The sequence below is a fragment of the Hyla sarda genome, unplaced genomic scaffold (genome assembly GCF_029499605.1).
Source record: "Hyla sarda isolate aHylSar1 unplaced genomic scaffold, aHylSar1.hap1 scaffold_1713, whole genome shotgun sequence".
In the NCBI taxonomy this organism is placed as follows: domain Eukaryota; kingdom Metazoa; phylum Chordata; class Amphibia; order Anura; family Hylidae; genus Hyla; species Hyla sarda.
Genome location: NW_026608353.1, coordinates 1,905 through 18,720, shown reverse-complemented (window position 1 = coordinate 18,720; position 16,816 = coordinate 1,905). Strand labels below are relative to the sequence as shown.

General features: G+C 46.2%; 8 non-coding genes across 8 annotated transcripts; all 8 read right to left on the bottom strand.

The window, feature by feature from the left end:
* Window positions 1-394: 394 nt before the first annotated feature.
* LOC130312308 (U2 spliceosomal RNA) lies at window positions 395-585 on the bottom strand. The gene has a single exon (XR_008860439.1). It is a non-coding gene; the product is annotated as a U2 spliceosomal RNA (small nuclear RNA).
* A 2,088-nt stretch (window positions 586-2,673) lies between these two features.
* LOC130312306 (U2 spliceosomal RNA) lies at window positions 2,674-2,864 on the bottom strand. The gene has a single exon (XR_008860438.1). It is a non-coding gene; the product is annotated as a U2 spliceosomal RNA (small nuclear RNA).
* Window positions 2,865-4,956: 2,092 nt separating this feature from the next.
* On the bottom strand, window positions 4,957-5,147 carry LOC130312331 (U2 spliceosomal RNA). The gene has a single exon (XR_008860464.1). It is a non-coding gene; the product is annotated as a U2 spliceosomal RNA (small nuclear RNA).
* Window positions 5,148-7,272: 2,125 nt separating this feature from the next.
* On the bottom strand, window positions 7,273-7,463 carry LOC130312338 (U2 spliceosomal RNA). Its single transcript, XR_008860468.1, has one exon. It is a non-coding gene; the product is annotated as a U2 spliceosomal RNA (small nuclear RNA).
* Window positions 7,464-9,544: 2,081 nt separating this feature from the next.
* Window positions 9,545-9,735, bottom strand: LOC130312337 (U2 spliceosomal RNA). Its single transcript, XR_008860467.1, has one exon. It is a non-coding gene; the product is annotated as a U2 spliceosomal RNA (small nuclear RNA).
* A 2,093-nt stretch (window positions 9,736-11,828) lies between these two features.
* Window positions 11,829-12,019, bottom strand: LOC130312329 (U2 spliceosomal RNA). Its single transcript, XR_008860462.1, has one exon. It is a non-coding gene; the product is annotated as a U2 spliceosomal RNA (small nuclear RNA).
* Window positions 12,020-14,108: 2,089 nt separating this feature from the next.
* LOC130312317 (U2 spliceosomal RNA) lies at window positions 14,109-14,299 on the bottom strand. Its single transcript, XR_008860449.1, has one exon. It is a non-coding gene; the product is annotated as a U2 spliceosomal RNA (small nuclear RNA).
* Window positions 14,300-16,397: 2,098 nt separating this feature from the next.
* LOC130312305 (U2 spliceosomal RNA) lies at window positions 16,398-16,588 on the bottom strand. The gene has a single exon (XR_008860437.1). It is a non-coding gene; the product is annotated as a U2 spliceosomal RNA (small nuclear RNA).
* Between the last annotated feature and the right edge of the window lie 228 nt (window positions 16,589-16,816).

Below are 16,816 nucleotides of genomic sequence, written 5' to 3'. Positions count from 1 at the left end.
ACCAGGGAATTAAGGGGTAGGGGTGTGGCGCGATATTGGGGAAGGGATGAGATTTTATATTTCTTCATAAGCATTAATCTTATTTTGTCAATTAGGAACATTCAGCACCCACCCGCTATCAAGGCAGCTGCCTATCATGTCATGCCCTACCTGCACAGGTGTGCTGGCTACTCAAATGATCCAATTAAGGAGGCCATTTAGTCAGCAGCAGCAGAAGTCCTGTGCCTGGACGCTCCAACAGGGGCCAGACACAAGCAGAAGCAGCAGAAGCAGCAGCAGCACCACCTTTTGTTTTTTGGCTGCAGCAGCAGCAAGGCCCACAGGGCTGGCTAGCTGGCTAGCCAGCAAGCAAGTAGAAATGAAAGTAGGAATCTTTCTTTTTAACCCTGTAAGGGGGTGGTGCACTGTACCCGAAGATACTGCCATATCGGGTCAATGCATAGGGCGACGGAAGCAAGCTTCGAAATCGGCCCCCGTTCTCAAAAATCCATTTAATATATGGTCCCCAGATAGGGGACGTATCAGATATTAAACTGATAAGAACAGATACTACACTTGATCTTAGCCAAAAGGCCGAGAAGCGATAACCGTGAAAGGGGCGGGCCCAACAAGGTCCCCTTCATGGGCACTATCACTGCTTGCTGTCAGGGAGGCTGCCAGACAATTTTCCATGCACACTCTGGGCTGGGGGGCAGTCAACCACCAGTACACACAGCAGAACCTAAACCCATACCATTATTGCTAAGCAGCAAGACAGGGGCCCATTGCACTCCCACGGGGCCTTTTTAAATGCAATCCATAACCCGGATTTGCCAGGAACCCTTCTTACTCCTCCTACTTGCATGTGACACTGGGCTTAGGATCTGCATAGGAAACACACACACAAGCACACACCTACCTTTGTTGCCTGCAGATGCCTCCTTGGCTGTCCCCAAACGGTATCAAACCAACACCCACGGGAAGCTGTAAGCATAGAGGACATGCCTGCACCCCATTGGACTTACCTGTGTGGGTTAAATCCGGGTTATTTGACAACCTATGGCGGTGATGGTTCTGCTCAGGCAGAGCAGTGCTGATGCTCCTCATAAAGCTGTCGCTGCTGTGAAGGTTCTAGGTGACATCACAAATCCCTTTGGTTACATACACAACAAAGCTGGGTTGTTGTTGTTTACACTCTGCAAGGCCTGTGGAAGTGAGTGACATCATAGCACTGTAGTTCTGAGGGTTCAAGATGGATGCAACAATCTCCTGTTGCTTCTATGAAGGCCGTAATAGACGACATCACCAAACAGCTCCATAGTCACATACACAGCAAAGGAGAGATGTTGTTTACACCTAGTGATGTCAGTGGTATTGAGTGACATCACAGCACAGTGCTAAGGCTCCTGGGCCTGGACACAGCAGCGGCTGCAATATCTCAACGGAGAATACGTTTATATCTATGTGTGTGTGTGCGCATATATATATATATATATATATATATATATATATATATATATATATTTCTCCGCCGAAATCACTTTTAAACCCATTTCCACCTTTTTTTCCCTTCTCTTCCTCTTACTTTTTTTTCACGTTTTTTTACGTTTTTCTCCTTTTCGCCTCTTTTCTGGGCGTATTATTCTTCTTTTTCTTCTTTTTTTTCGTCTAATGCATACCCCATCAGTGCAGCAATGCTTATTCAATACCGCCAGCAGATGGAGACACTGGGGGATAATTTTCTAAGGATTTATACTGATTTTTCCTGTCTGAATTTGTCGCACAGAAAGTTGCAGGCCAAATATGTGTGACATTTCTGCGACTTTAGCTTCTAGAGCATTTTTACAACATTATACATAGGTGCTGAATACATAAAAAGCGACTGTTCAGCGACAGACAAGTCGCATCGGCTGAAAGTAGGCCAGAATGTCAGTCCATGTTGGAGCAGGTTTAGATACAGTCTAAAGCATAGATCTCAAAGTCTGTGCACAGAATTTAGCAAGGGCCTCGCACCTTCTGATGCATCAGGTAGGTGCACAATAGCATAGCCTAACCCTCTGTACTTTGGTCTATATTGATGCGGGACATAGACAGCCAGCTGATGACCAATCCATTAGTGCAATGGATGGCTGGAAGCATTTGTCTTTGCCTTTGCAATACCACAGAAGCAATGCATGGTCAATGTACAGCAATGACACACCTGTGTGAACAGCCAGGAGACCCCCCCCCCCCCCCCCATGTTATGTTACATAGTTACATAGTTAGTACGGTCGAAAAAAGACATATGTCCATCACGTTCAACCAGGGAATTAAGGGGTAGGGGTGTGGCGCGATATTGGGGAAGGGATGAGATTTTATATTTCTTCATAAGCATTAATCTTATTTTGTCAATTAGGAACATTCAGCACCCACCCGCTATCAAGGCAGCTGCCTATCATGTCATGCCCTACCTGCACAGGTGTGCTGGCTACTCAAATGATCCAATTAAGGAGGCCATTTAGTCAGCAGCAGCAGAAGTCCTGTGCCTGGACGCTCCAACAGGGGCCAGACACAAGCAGAAGCAGCAGAAGCAGCAGCAGCACCACCTTTTGTTTTTTGGCTGCAGCAGCAGCAAGGCCCACAGGGCTGGCTAGCTGGCTAGCCAGCAAGCAGGTAGCAATGAAAGTAGGAATCTTTCTTTTTAACCCTGTAAGGGGGTGGTGCACTGTACCCGAAGATACTGCCATATCGGGTCAATGCATAGGGCGACGGAAGCAAGCTTCGAAATCGGCCCCCGTTCTCAAAAATCCATTTAATATATGGTCCCCAGATAGGGGACGTATCAGATATTAAACTGATAAGAACAGATACTACACTTGATCTTAGCCAAAAGGCCGAGAAGCGATAACCGTGAAAGGGGCGGGCCCAACAAGGTCCCCTTCATGGGCACTATCACTGCTTGCTGTCAGGGAGGCTGCCAGACAATTTTCCATGCACACTCTGGGCTGGGGGGCAGTCAACCACCAGTACACACAGCAGAACCTAAACCCATACCATTATTGCTAAGCAGCAAGACAGGGGCCCATTGCACTCCCACGGGGCCTTTTTAAATGCAATCCATAACCCGGATTTGCCAGGAACCCTTCTTACTCCTCCTACTTGCATGTGACACTGGGCTTAGGATCTGCATAGGAAACACACACACAAGCACACACCTACCTTTGTTGCCTGCAGATGCCTCCTTGGCTGTCCCCAAACGGTATCAAACCAACACCCACGGGAAGCTGTAAGCATAGAGGACATGCCTGCACCCCATTGGACTTACCTGTGTGGGTTAAATCCGGGTTATTTGACAACCTATGGCGGTGATGGTTCTGCTCAGGCAGAGCAGTGCTGATGCTCCTCATAAAGCTGTCGCTGCTGTGAAGGTTCTAGGTGACATCACAAATCCCTTTGGTTACATACACAACAAAGCTGGGTTGTTGTTGTTTACACTCTGCAAGGCCTGTGGAAGTGAGTGACATCATAGCACTGTAGTTCTGAGGGTTCAAGATGGATGCAACAATCTCCTGTTGCTTCTATGAAGGCCGTAATAGACGACATCACCAAACAGCTCCATAGTCACATACACAGCAAAGGAGAGATGTTGTTTACACCTAGTGATGTCAGTGGTATTGAGTGACATCACAGCACAGTGCTAAGGCTCCTGGGCCTGGACACAGCAGCGGCTGCAATATCTCAACGGAGAATACGTTTATATCTATGTGTGTGTGTGCGCATATATATATATATATATATATATATATATATATATATATATATATTTCTCCGCCGAAATCACTTTTAAACCCATTTCCACCTTTTTTTCCCTTCTCTTCCTCTTACTTTTTTTTCACGTTTTTTTACGTTTTTCTCCTTTTCGCCTCTTTTCTGGGCGTATTATTCTTCTTTTTCTTCTTTTTTTTCGTCTAATGCATACCCCATCAGTGCAGCAATGCTTATTCAATACCGCCAGCAGATGGAGACACTGGGGGATAATTTTCTAAGGATTTATACTGATTTTTCCTGTCTGAATTTGTCGCACAGAAAGTTGCAGGCCAAATATGTGTGACATTTCTGCGACTTTAGCTTCTAGAGCATTTTTACAACATTATACATAGGTGCTGAATACATAAAAAGCGACTGTTCAGCGACAGACAAGTCGCATCGGCTGAAAGTAGGCCAGAATGTCAGTCCATGTTGGAGCAGGTTTAGATACAGTCTAAAGCATAGATCTCAAAGTCTGTGCACAGAATTTAGCAAGGGCCTCGCACCTTCTGATGCATCAGGTAGGTGCACAATAGCATAGCCTAACCCTCTGTACTTTGGTCTATATTGATGCGGGACATAGACAGCCAGCTGATGACCAATCCATTAGTGCAATGGATGGCTGGAAGCATTTGTCTTTGCCTTTGCAATACCACAGAAGCAATGCATGGTCAATGTACAGCAATGACACACCTGTGTGAACAGCCAGGAGACCCCCCCCCCCCCCCCCATGTTATGTTACATAGTTACATAGTTAGTACGGTCGAAAAAAGACATATGTCCATCACGTTCAACCAGGGAATTAAGGGGTAGGGGTGTGGCGCGATATTGGGGAAGGGATGAGATTTTATATTTCTTCATAAGCATTAATCTTATTTTGTCAATTAGGAACATTCAGCACCCACCCGCTATCAAGGCAGCTGCCTATCATGTCATGCCCTACCTGCACAGGTGTGGGCTACTCAAATGATCCAATTAAGGAGGCCATTTAGTCAGCAGCAGCAGAAGTCCTGTGCCTGGACGCTCCAACATGGGCCAGACACAAGCAGAAGCAGAAGCAGCAGAAGCAGCAGCAGCACCACCTTTTGTTTTTTGGCTGCAGCAGCAGCAAGGCCCACAGGGCTGGCTAGCTGGCTAGCCAGCAAGCAGGTAGCAATGAAAGTAGGAATCTTTCTTTTAACCCTGTACAGGGGGTGGTGCACTGTACCCGAAGATACTGCCATATCGGGTCAATGCATAGGGCGACGGAAGCAAGCTTCGAAATCGGCCCCCGTTCTCAAAAATCCATTTAATATATGGTCCCCAGATAGGGGACGTATCAGATATTAAACTGATAAGAACAGATACTACACTTGATCTTAGCCAAAAGGCCGAGAAGCGATAACCGTGAAAGGGGCGGGGCCCAACAAGGTCCCCTTCATGGGCACTATCACTTGCTTGCTGTCAGGGAGGCTGCCAGACAATTTTCCATGCACACTCTGGGCTGGGGGGCAGTCAACCACCAGTACACATAGCAGAACCTAAACCCATACCATTATTGCTAAGCAGCAAGACAGGGGCCCATTGCACTCCCACGGGGCCTTTTTAAATGCAATCCATAACCCGGATTTGCCAGGAACCCTTCTTACTCCTCCTACTTGCATGTGACACTGGGCTTAGGATCTGCATAGGAAACACACACACAAGCACACACCTACCTTTGTTGCCTGCAGATGCCTCCTTGGCTGTCCCCAAACGGTATCAAACCAACACCCACGGAAGCTGTAAGCATAGAGGACATGCCTGCACCCCATTGGACTTACCTGTGTGGGTTAAATCCGGGTTATTTGACAACCTATGGCGGTGATGGTTCTGCTCAGGCAGAGCAGTGCTGATGCTCCTCATAAAGCTGTCGCTGCTGTGAAGGTTCTAGGTGACATCACAAATCCCTTTGGTTACATACACAACAAAGCTGGGTTGTTGTTGTTTACACTCTGCAAGGCCTGTGGAAGTGAGTGACATCATAGCACTGTAGTTCTGAGGGTTCAAGATGGATGCAACAATCTCCTGTTGCTTCTATGAAGGCCGTAATAGACGGACATCACCAAACAGCTCCATAGTCACATACACAGCAAAGGAGAGATGTTGTTTACACCTAGTGATGTCAGTGGTATTGAGTGACATCACAGCACAGTGCTAAGGCTCCTGGGCCTGGACACAGCAGCGGCTGCAATATCTCAACGGAGAATACGTTTATATCTATGTGTGTGTGTGCGACATATATATATATATATATATATATATATATATATATATATATATATATATATAAATATAATATATATATTTCTCCGCCGAAATCACTTTTAAACCCATTTCCACCTTTTTTTCCCTTCTCTTCCTCTTACTTTTTTTTCACGTTTTTTACGTTTTTCTCCTTTTCGCCTCTTTTCTGGGCGTATTATTCTTCTTTTTCTTCTTTTTTTTCGTCTAATGCATACCCCATCAGTGCAGCAATGCTTATTCAATACCGCCAGCAGATGAGACACTGGGGGATAATTTTCTAAGGATTATACTGATTTTTCCTGTCTGAATTTGTCGCACAGAAAGTTGCAGGCCAAATATGTGTGACATTTCTGCGACTTTAGCTTCTAGAGCATTTTTACAACATTATACATAGGTGCTGAATACATAAAAAGCGACTGTTCAGCGACAGACAAGTCGCATCGGCTGAAAGTAGGCCAGAATGTCAGTCCATGTTGGAGCAGGTTTAGATACAGTCTAAAGCATAGATCTCAAAGTCTGTGCACAGAATTTAGCAAGGGCCTCGCACCTTCTGATGCATCAGGTAGGGTGCACAATAGCATAGCCTAACCCTCTGTACTTTGGTCTATATTGATGCGGGACATAGACAGCCAGCTGATGACCAATCCATTAGTGCAATGGATGGCTGGAAGCATTTGTCCTTTGCCTTTGCAATACCACAGAAGCAATGCATGGTCAATGTACAGCAATGACACACCTGTGTGAACAGCCTGGAGACCCCCCCCCCCCCCCCCCCCCACCATGTTATGTTACATAGTTACATAGTTAGTACGGTCGAAAAAAGACATATGTCCATCACGTTCAACCAGGGAATTAAGGGGTAGGGGTGTGGCGCGATATTGGGGAAGGGATGAGATTTTATATTTCTTCATAAGCATTAATCTTATTTTGTCAATTAGGAACATTCAGCACCCACCCGCTATCAAGGCAGCTGCCTATCATGTCATGCCCTACCTGCACAGGTGTGCTGGCTACTCAAATGATCCAATTAAGGAGGCCATTTAGTCAGCAGCAGCAGAAGTCCTGTGCCTGGACGCTCCAACAGGGCCAGACACAAGCAGAAGCAGAAGCAGCAGAAGCAGCAGCAGCACCACCTTTTGTTTTTTGGCTGCAGCAGCAGCAAGGCCCACAGGGCTGGCTAGCTGGCTAGCCAGCAAGCAGGTAGCAATGAAAGTAGGAATCTTTCTTTTTAACCCTGTAAGGGGGTGGTGCACTGTACCCGAAGATACTGCCATATCGGGTCAATGCATAGGGCGACGGAAGCAAGCTTCGAAATCGGCCCCCGTTCTCAAAAATCCATTTAATATATGGTCCCCAGATAGGGGACGTATCAGATATTAAACTGATAAGAACAGATACTACACTTGATCTTAGCCAAAAGGCCGAGAAGCGATAACCGTGAAAGGGGCGGGCCCAACAAGGTCCCCTTCATGGGCACTATCACTGCTTGCTGTCAGGGAGGCTGCCAGACAATTTTCCATGCACACTCTGGGCTGGGGGGCAGTCAACCACCAGTACACACAGCAGAACCTAAACCCATACCATTATTGCTAAGCAGCAAGACAGGGGCCCATTGCACTCCCACGGGGCCTTTTTAAATGCAATCCATAACCCGGATTTGCCAGGAACCCTTCTTACTCCTCCTACTTGCATGTGACACTGGGCTTAGGATCTGCATAGGAAACACACACACAAGCACACACCTACCTTTGTTGCCTGCAGATGCCTCCTTGGCTGTCCCCAAACGGTATCAAACCAACACCCACGGGAAGCTGTAAGCATAGAGGACATGCCTGCACCCCATTGGACTTACCTGTGTGGGTTAAATCCGGGTTATTTGACAACCTATGGCGGTGATGGTTCTGCTCAGGCAGAGCAGTGCTGATGCTCCTCATAAAGCTGTCGCTGCTGTGAAGGTTCTAGGTGACATCACAAATCCCTTTGGTTACATACACAACAAAGCTGGGTTGTTGTTGTTTACACTCTGCAAGGCCTGTGGAAGTGAGTGACATCATAGCACTGTAGTTCTGAGGGTTCAAGATGGATGCAACAATCTCCTGTTGCTTCTATGAAGGCCGTAATAGACGACATCACCAAACAGCTCCATAGTCACATACACAGCAAAGGAGAGATGTTGTTTACACCTAGTGATGTCAGTGGTATTGAGTGACATCACAGCACAGTGCTAAGGCTCCTGGGCCTGGACACAGCAGCGGCTGCAGTATCTCAACGGAGAATACGTTTATATCTATGTGTGTGTGTGCGCATATATATATATATATATATATATATATATATATATATATATATTTCTCCGCCGAAATCACTTTTAAACCCATTTCCACCTTTTTTTCCCTTCTCTTCCTCTTACTTTTTTTTCACGTTTTTTTACGTTTTTCTCCTTTTCGCCTCTTTTCTGGGCGTATTATTCTTCTTTTTCTTCTTTTTTTTCGTCTAATGCATACCCCATCAGTGCAGCAATGCTTATTCAATACCGCCAGCAGATGGAGACACTGGGGGATAATTTTCTAAGGATTTATACTGATTTTTCCTGTCTGAATTTGTCGCACAGAAAGTTGCAGGCCAAATATGTGTGACATTTCTGCGACTTTAGCTTCTAGAGCATTTTTACAACATTATACATAGGTGCTGAATACATAAAAAGCGACTGTTCAGCGACAGACAAGTCGCATCGGCTGAAAGTAGGCCAGAATGTCAGTCCATGTTGGAGCAGGTTTAGATACAGTCTAAAGCATAGATCTCAAAGTCTGTGCACAGAATTTAGCAAGGGCCTCGCACCTTCTGATGCATCAGGTAGGTGCACAATAGCATAGCCTAACCCTCTGTACTTTGGTCTATATTGATGCGGGACATAGACAGCCAGCTGATGACCAATCCATTAGTGCAATGGATGGCTGGAAGCATTTGTCTTTGCCTTTGCAATACCACAGAAGCAATGCATGGTCAATGTACAGCAATGACACACCTGTGTGAACAGCCAGGAGACCCCCCATGTTATGTTACATAGTTACATAGTTAGTACGGTCGAAAAAAGACATATGTCCATCACGTTCAACCAGGGAATTAAGGGGTAGGGGTGTGGCGCGATATTGGGGAAGGGATGAGATTTTATATTTCTTCATAAGCATTAATCTTATTTTGTCAATTAGGAACATTCAGCACCCACCCGCTATCAAGGCAGCTGCCTATCATGTCATGCCCTACCTGCACAGGTGTGCTGGCTACTCAAATGATCCAATTAAGGAGGCCATTTAGTCAGCAGCAGCAGAAGTCCTGTGCCTGGACGCTCCAACAGGGGCCAGACACAAGCAGAAGCAGAAGCAGCAGAAGCAGCAGCAGCACCACCTTTTGTTTTTTGGCTGCAGCAGCAGCAAGGCCCACAGGGCTGGCTAGCTGGCTAGCCAGCAAGCAGGTAGCAATGAAAGTAGGAATCTTTCTTTTTAACCCTGTAAGGGGGTGGTGCACTGTACCCGAAGATACTGCCATATCGGGTCAATGCATAGGGCGACGGAAGCAAGCTTCGAAATCGGCCCCCGTTCTCAAAAATCCATTTAATATATGGTCCCCAGATAGGGGACGTATCAGATATTAAACTGATAAGAACAGATACTACACTTGATCTTAGCCAAAAGGCCGAGAAGCGATAACCGTGAAAGGGGCGGGCCCAACAAGGTCCCCTTCATGGGCACTATCACTGCTTGCTGTCAGGGAGGCTGCCAGACAATTTTCCATGCACACTCTGGGCTGGGGGGCAGTCAACCACCAGTACACACAGCAGAACCTAAACCCATACCATTATTGCTAAGCAGCAAGACAGGGGCCCATTGCACTCCCACGGGGCCTTTTTAAATGCAATCCATAACCCGGATTTGCCAGGAACCCTTCTTACTCCTCCTACTTGCATGTGACACTGGGCTTAGGATCTGCATAGGAAACACACACACAAGCACACACCTACCTTTGTTGCCTGCAGATGCCTCCTTGGCTGTCCCCAAACGGTATCAAACCAACACCCACGGGAAGCTGTAAGCATAGAGGACATGCCTGCACCCCATTGGACTTACCTGTGTGGGTTAAATCCGGGTTATTTGACAACCTATGGCGGTGATGGTTCTGCTCAGGCAGAGCAGTGCTGATGCTCCTCATAAAGCTGTCGCTGCTGTGAAGGTTCTAGGTGACATCACAAATCCCTTTGGTTACATACACAACAAAGCTGGGTTGTTGTTGTTTACACTCTGCAAGGCCTGTGGAAGTGAGTGACATCATAGCACTGTAGTTCTGAGGGTTCAAGATGGATGCAACAATCTCCTGTTGCTTCTATGAAGGCCGTAATAGACGACATCACCAAACAGCTCCATAGTCACATACACAGCAAAGGAGAGATGTTGTTTACACCTAGTGATGTCAGTGGTATTGAGTGACATCACAGCACAGTGCTAAGGCTCCTGGGCCTGGACACAGCAGCGGCTGCAATATCTCAACGGAGAATACGTTTATATCTATGTGTGTGTGTGCGCATATATATATATATATATATATATATATATATATATATATATATATATATATATATTTCTCCGCCGAAATCACTTTTAAACCCATTTCCACCTTTTTTTCCCTTCTCTTCCTCTTACTTTTTTTTCACGTTTTTTTACGTTTTTCTCCTTTTCGCCTCTTTTCTGGGCGTATTATTCTTCTTTTTCTTCTTTTTTTTCGTCTAATGCATACCCCATCAGTGCAGCAATGCTTATTCAATACCGCCAGCAGATGGAGACACTGGGGGATAATTTTCTAAGGATTTATACTGATTTTTCCTGTCTGAATTTGTCGCACAGAAAGTTGCAGGCCAAATATGTGTGACATTTCTGCGACTTTAGCTTCTAGAGCATTTTTACAACATTATACATAGGTGCTGAATACATAAAAAGCGACTGTTCAGCGACAGACAAGTCGCATCGGCTGAAAGTAGGCCAGAATGTCAGTCCATGTTGGAGCAGGTTTAGATACAGTCTAAAGCATAGATCTCAAAGTCTGTGCACAGAATTTAGCAAGGGCCTCGCACCTTCTGATGCATCAGGTAGGTGCACAATAGCATAGCCTAACCCTCTGTACTTTGGTCTATATTGATGCGGGACATAGACAGCCAGCTGATGACCAATCCATTAGTGCAATGGATGGCTGGAAGCATTTGTCTTTGCCTTTGCAATACCACAGAAGCAATGCATGGTCAATGTACAGCAATGACACACCTGTGTGAACAGCCAGGAGACCCCCCATGTTATGTTACATAGTTACATAGTTAGTACGGTCGAAAAAAGACATATGTCCATCACGTTCAACCAGGGAATTAAGGGGTAGGGGTGTGGCGCGATATTGGGGAAGGGATGAGATTTTATATTTCTTCATAAGCATTAATCTTATTTTGTCAATTAGGAACATTCAGCACCCACCCGCTATCAAGGCAGCTGCCTATCATGTCATGCCCTACCTGCACAGGTGTGCTGGCTACTCAAATGATCCAATTAAGGAGGCCATTTAGTCAGCAGCAGCAGAAGTCCTGTGCCTGGACGCTCCAACAGGGGCCAGACACAAGCAGAAGCAGAAGCAGCAGAAGCAGCAGCAGCACCACCTTTTGTTTTTTGGCTGCAGCAGCAGCAAGGCCCACAGGGCTGGCTAGCTGGCTAGCCAGCAAGCAGGTAGCAATGAAAGTAGGAATCTTTCTTTTTAACCCTGTAAGGGGGTGGTGCACTGTACCCGAAGATACTGCCATATCGGGTCAATGCATAGGGCGACGGAAGCAAGCTTCGAAATCGGCCCCCGTTCTCAAAAATCCATTTAATATATGGTCCCCAGATAGGGGACGTATCAGATATTAAACTGATAAGAACAGATACTACACTTGATCTTAGCCAAAAGGCCGAGAAGCGATAACCGTGAAAGGGGCGGGCCCAACAAGGTCCCCTTCATGGGCACTATCACTGCTTGCTGTCAGGGAGGCTGCCAGACAATTTTCCATGCACACTCTGGGCTGGGGGGCAGTCAACCACCAGTACACACAGCAGAACCTAAACCCATACCATTATTGCTAAGCAGCAAGACAGGGGCCCATTGCACTCCCACGGGGCCTTTTTAAATGCAATCCATAACCCGGATTTGCCAGGAACCCTTCTTACTCCTCCTACTTGCATGTGACACTGGGCTTAGGATCTGCATAGGAAACACACACACAAGCACACACCTACCTTTGTTGCCTGCAGATGCCTCCTTGGCTGTCCCCAAACGGTATCAAACCAACACCCACGGGAAGCTGTAAGCATAGAGGACATGCCTGCACCCCATTGGACTTACCTGTGTGGGTTAAATCCGGGTTATTTGACAACCTATGGCGGTGATGGTTCTGCTCAGGCAGATCAGTGCTGATGCTCCTCATAAAGCTGTCGCTGCTGTGAAGGTTCTAGGTGACATCACAAATCCCTTTGGTTACATACACAACAAAGCTGGGTTGTTGTTGTTTACACTCTGCAAGGCCTGTGGAAGTGAGTGACATCATAGCACTGTAGTTCTGAGGGTTCAAGATGGATGCAACAATCTCCTGTTGCTTCTATGAAGGCCATAATAGACGACATCACCAAACAGCTCCATAGTCACATACACAGCAAAGGAGAGATGTTGTTTACACCTAGTGATGTCAGTGGTATTGAGTGACATCACAGCACAGTGCTAAGGCTCCTGGGCCTGGACACAGCAGCGGCTGCAATATCTCAACGGAGAATACGTTTATATCTATGTGTGTGTGTGCGCATATATATATATATATATATATATATATATATATATATATATATATATATTTCTCCGCCGAAATCACTTTTAAACCCATTTCCACCTTTTTTTCCCTTCTCTTCCTCTTACTTTTTTTTCACGTTTTTTTACGTTTTTCTCCTTTTCGCCTCTTTTCTGGGCGTATTATTCTTCTTTTTCTTCTTTTTTTTCGTCTAATGCATACCCCATCAGTGCAGCAATGCTTATTCAATACCGCCAGCAGATGGAGACACTGGGGGATAATTTTCTAAGGATTTATACTGATTTTTCCTGTCTGAATTTGTCGCACAGAAAGTTGCAGGCCAAATATGTGTGACATTTCTGCGACTTTAGCTTCTAGAGCATTTTTACAACATTATACATAGGTGCTGAATACATAAAAAGCGACTGTTCAGCGACAGACAAGTCGCATCGGCTGAAAGTAGGCCAGAATGTCAGTCCATGTTGGAGCAGGTTTAGATACAGTCTAAAGCATAGATCTCAAAGTCTGTGCACAGAATTTAGCAAGGGCCTCGCACCTTCTGATGCATCAGGTAGGTGCACAATAGCATAGCCTAACCCTCTGTACTTTGGTCTATATTGATGCGGGACATAGACAGCCAGCTGATGACCAATCCATTAGTGCAATGGATGGCTGGAAGCATTTGTCTTTGCCTTTGCAATACCACAGAAGCAATGCATGGTCAATGTACAGCAATGACACACCTGTGTGAACAGCCAGGAGACCCCCCCCATGTTATGTTACATAGTTACATAGTTAGTACGGTCGAAAAAAGACATATGTCCATCACGTTCAACCAGGGAATTAAGGGGTAGGGGTGTGGCGCGATATTGGGGAAGGGATGAGATTTTATATTTCTTCATAAGCATTAATCTTATTTTGTCAATTAGGAACATTCAGCACCCACCCGCTATCAAGGCAGCTGCCTATCATGTCATGCCCTACCTGCACAGGTGTGCTGGCTACTCAAATGATCCAATTAAGGAGGCCATTTAGTCAGCAGCAGCAGAAGTCCTGTGCCTGGACGCTCCAACAGGGGCCAGACACAAGCAGAAGCAGAAGCAGCAGAAGCAGCAGCAGCACCACCTTTTGTTTTTTGGCTGCAGCAGCAGCAAGGCCCACAGGGCTGGCTAGCTGGCTAGCCAGCAAGCAGGTAGCAATGAAAGTAGGAATCTTTCTTTTTAACCCTGTAAGGGGGTGGTGCACTGTACCCGAAGATACTGCCATATCGGGTCAATGCATAGGGCGACGGAAGCAAGCTTCGAAATCGGCCCCCGTTCTCAAAAATCCATTTAATATATGGTCCCCAGATAGGGGACGTATCAGATATTAAACTGATAAGAACAGATACTACACTTGATCTTAGCCAAAAGGCCGAGAAGCGATAACCGTGAAAGGGGCGGGCCCAACAAGGTCCCCTTCATGGGCACTATCACTGCTTGCTGTCAGGGAGGCTGCCAGACAATTTTCCATGCACACTCTGGGCTGGGGGGCAGTCAACCACCAGTACACACAGCAGAACCTAAACCCATACCATTATTGCTAAGCAGCAAGACAGGGGCCCATTGCACTCCCACGGGGCCTTTTTAAATGCAATCCATAACCCGGATTTGCCAGGAACCCTTCTTACTCCTCCTACTTGCATGTGACACTGGGCTTAGGATCTGCATAGGAAACACACACACAAGCACACACCTACCTTTGTTGCCTGCAGATGCCTCCTTGGCTGTCCCCAAACGGTATCAAACCAACACCCACGGGAAGCTGTAAGCATAGAGGACATGCCTGCACCCCATTGGACTTACCTGTGTGGGTTAAATCCGGGTTATTTGACAACCTATGGCGGTGATGGTTCTGCTCAGGCAGAGCAGTGCTGATGCTCCTCATAAAGCTGTCGCTGCTGTGAAGGTTCTAGGTGACATCACAAATCCCTTTGGTTACATACACAACAAAGCTGGGTTGTTGTTGTTTACACTCTGCAAGGCCTGTGGAAGTGAGTGACATCATAGCACTGTAGTTCTGAGGGTTCAAGATGGATGCAACAATCTCCTGTTGCTTCTATGAAGGCCGTAATAGACGACATCACCAAACAGCTCCATAGTCACATACACAGCAAAGGAGAGATGTTGTTTACACCTAGTGATGTCAGTGGTATTGAGTGACATCACAGCACAGTGCTAAGGCTCCTGGGCCTGGACACAGCAGCGGCTGCAATATCTCAACGGAGAATACGTTTATATCTATGTGTGTGTGTGCGCATATATATATATATATATATATATATATATATATATATATATATATATATTTCTCCGCCGAAATCACTTTTAAACCCATTTCCACCTTTTTTTCCCTTCTCTTCCTCTTACTTTTTTTTCACGTTTTTTTACGTTTTTCTCCTTTTCGCCTCTTTTCTGGGCGTATTATTCTTCTTTTTCTTCTTTTTTTTCGTCTAATGCATACCCCATCAGTGCAGCAATGCTTATTCAATACCGCCAGCAGATGGAGACACTGGGGGATAATTTTCTAAGGATTTATACTGATTTTTCCTGTCTGAATTTGTCGCACAGAAAGTTGCAGGCCAAATATGTGTGACATTTCTGCGACTTTAGCTTCTAGAGCATTTTTACAACATTATACATAGGTGCTGAATACATAAAAAGCGACTGTTCAGCGACAGACAAGTCGCATCGGCTGAAAGTAGGCCAGAATGTCAGTCCATGTTGGAGCAGGTTTAGATACAGTCTAAAGCATAGATCTCAAAGTCTGTGCACAGAATTTAGCAAGGGCCTCGCACCTTCTGATGCATCAGGTAGGTGCACAATAGCATAGCCTAACCCTCTGTACTTTGGTCTATATTGATGCGGGACATAGACAGCCAGCTGATGACCAATCCATTAGTGCAATGGATGGCTGGAAGCATTTGTCTTTGCCTTTGCAATACCACAGAAGCAATGCATGGTCAATGTACAGCAATGACACACCTGTGTGAACAGCCAGGAGACCCCCCCCCCCCCCCCCATGTTATGTTACATAGTTACATAGTTAGTACGGTCGAAAAAAGACATATGTCCATCACGTTCAACCAGGGAATTAAGGGGTAGGGGTGTGGCGCGATATTGGGGAAGGGATGAGATTTTATATTTCTTCATAAGCATTAATCTTATTTTGTCAATTAGGAACATTCAGCACCCACCCGCTATCAAGGCAGCTGCCTATCATGTCATGCCCTACCTGCACAGGTGTGCTGGCTACTCAAATGATCCAATTAAGGAGGCCATTTAGTCAGCAGCAGCAGAAGTCCTGTGCCTGGACGCTCCAACAGGGGCCAGACACAAGCAGAAGCAGAAGCAGCAGAAGCAGCAGCAGCACCACCTTTTGTTTTTTGGCTGCAGCAGCAGCAAGGCCCACAGGGCTGGCTAGCTGGCTAGCCAGCAAGCAGGTAGCAATGAAAGTAGGAATCTTTCTTTTTAACCCTGTAAGGGGGTGGTGCACTGTACCCGAAGATACTGCCATATCGGGTCAATGCATAGGGCGACGGAAGCAAGCTTCGAAATCGGCCCCCGTTCTCAAAAATCCATTTAATATATGGTCCCCAGATAGGGGACGTATCAGATATTAAACTGATAAGAACAGATACTACACTTGATCTTAGCCAAAAGGCCGAGAAGCGATAACCGTGAAAGGGGCGGGCCCAACAAGGTCCCCTTCATGGGCACTATCACTGCTTGCTGTCAGGGAGGCTGCCAGACAATTTTCCATGCACACTCTAGGCTGGGGGGCAGTCAACCACCAGTACACACAGCAGAACCTAAACCCATACCATTATTGCTAAGCAGCAAGACAGGGGCCCATTGCACTCCCACGGGGCCTTTTTAAATGCAATCCATAACCCGGATTTGC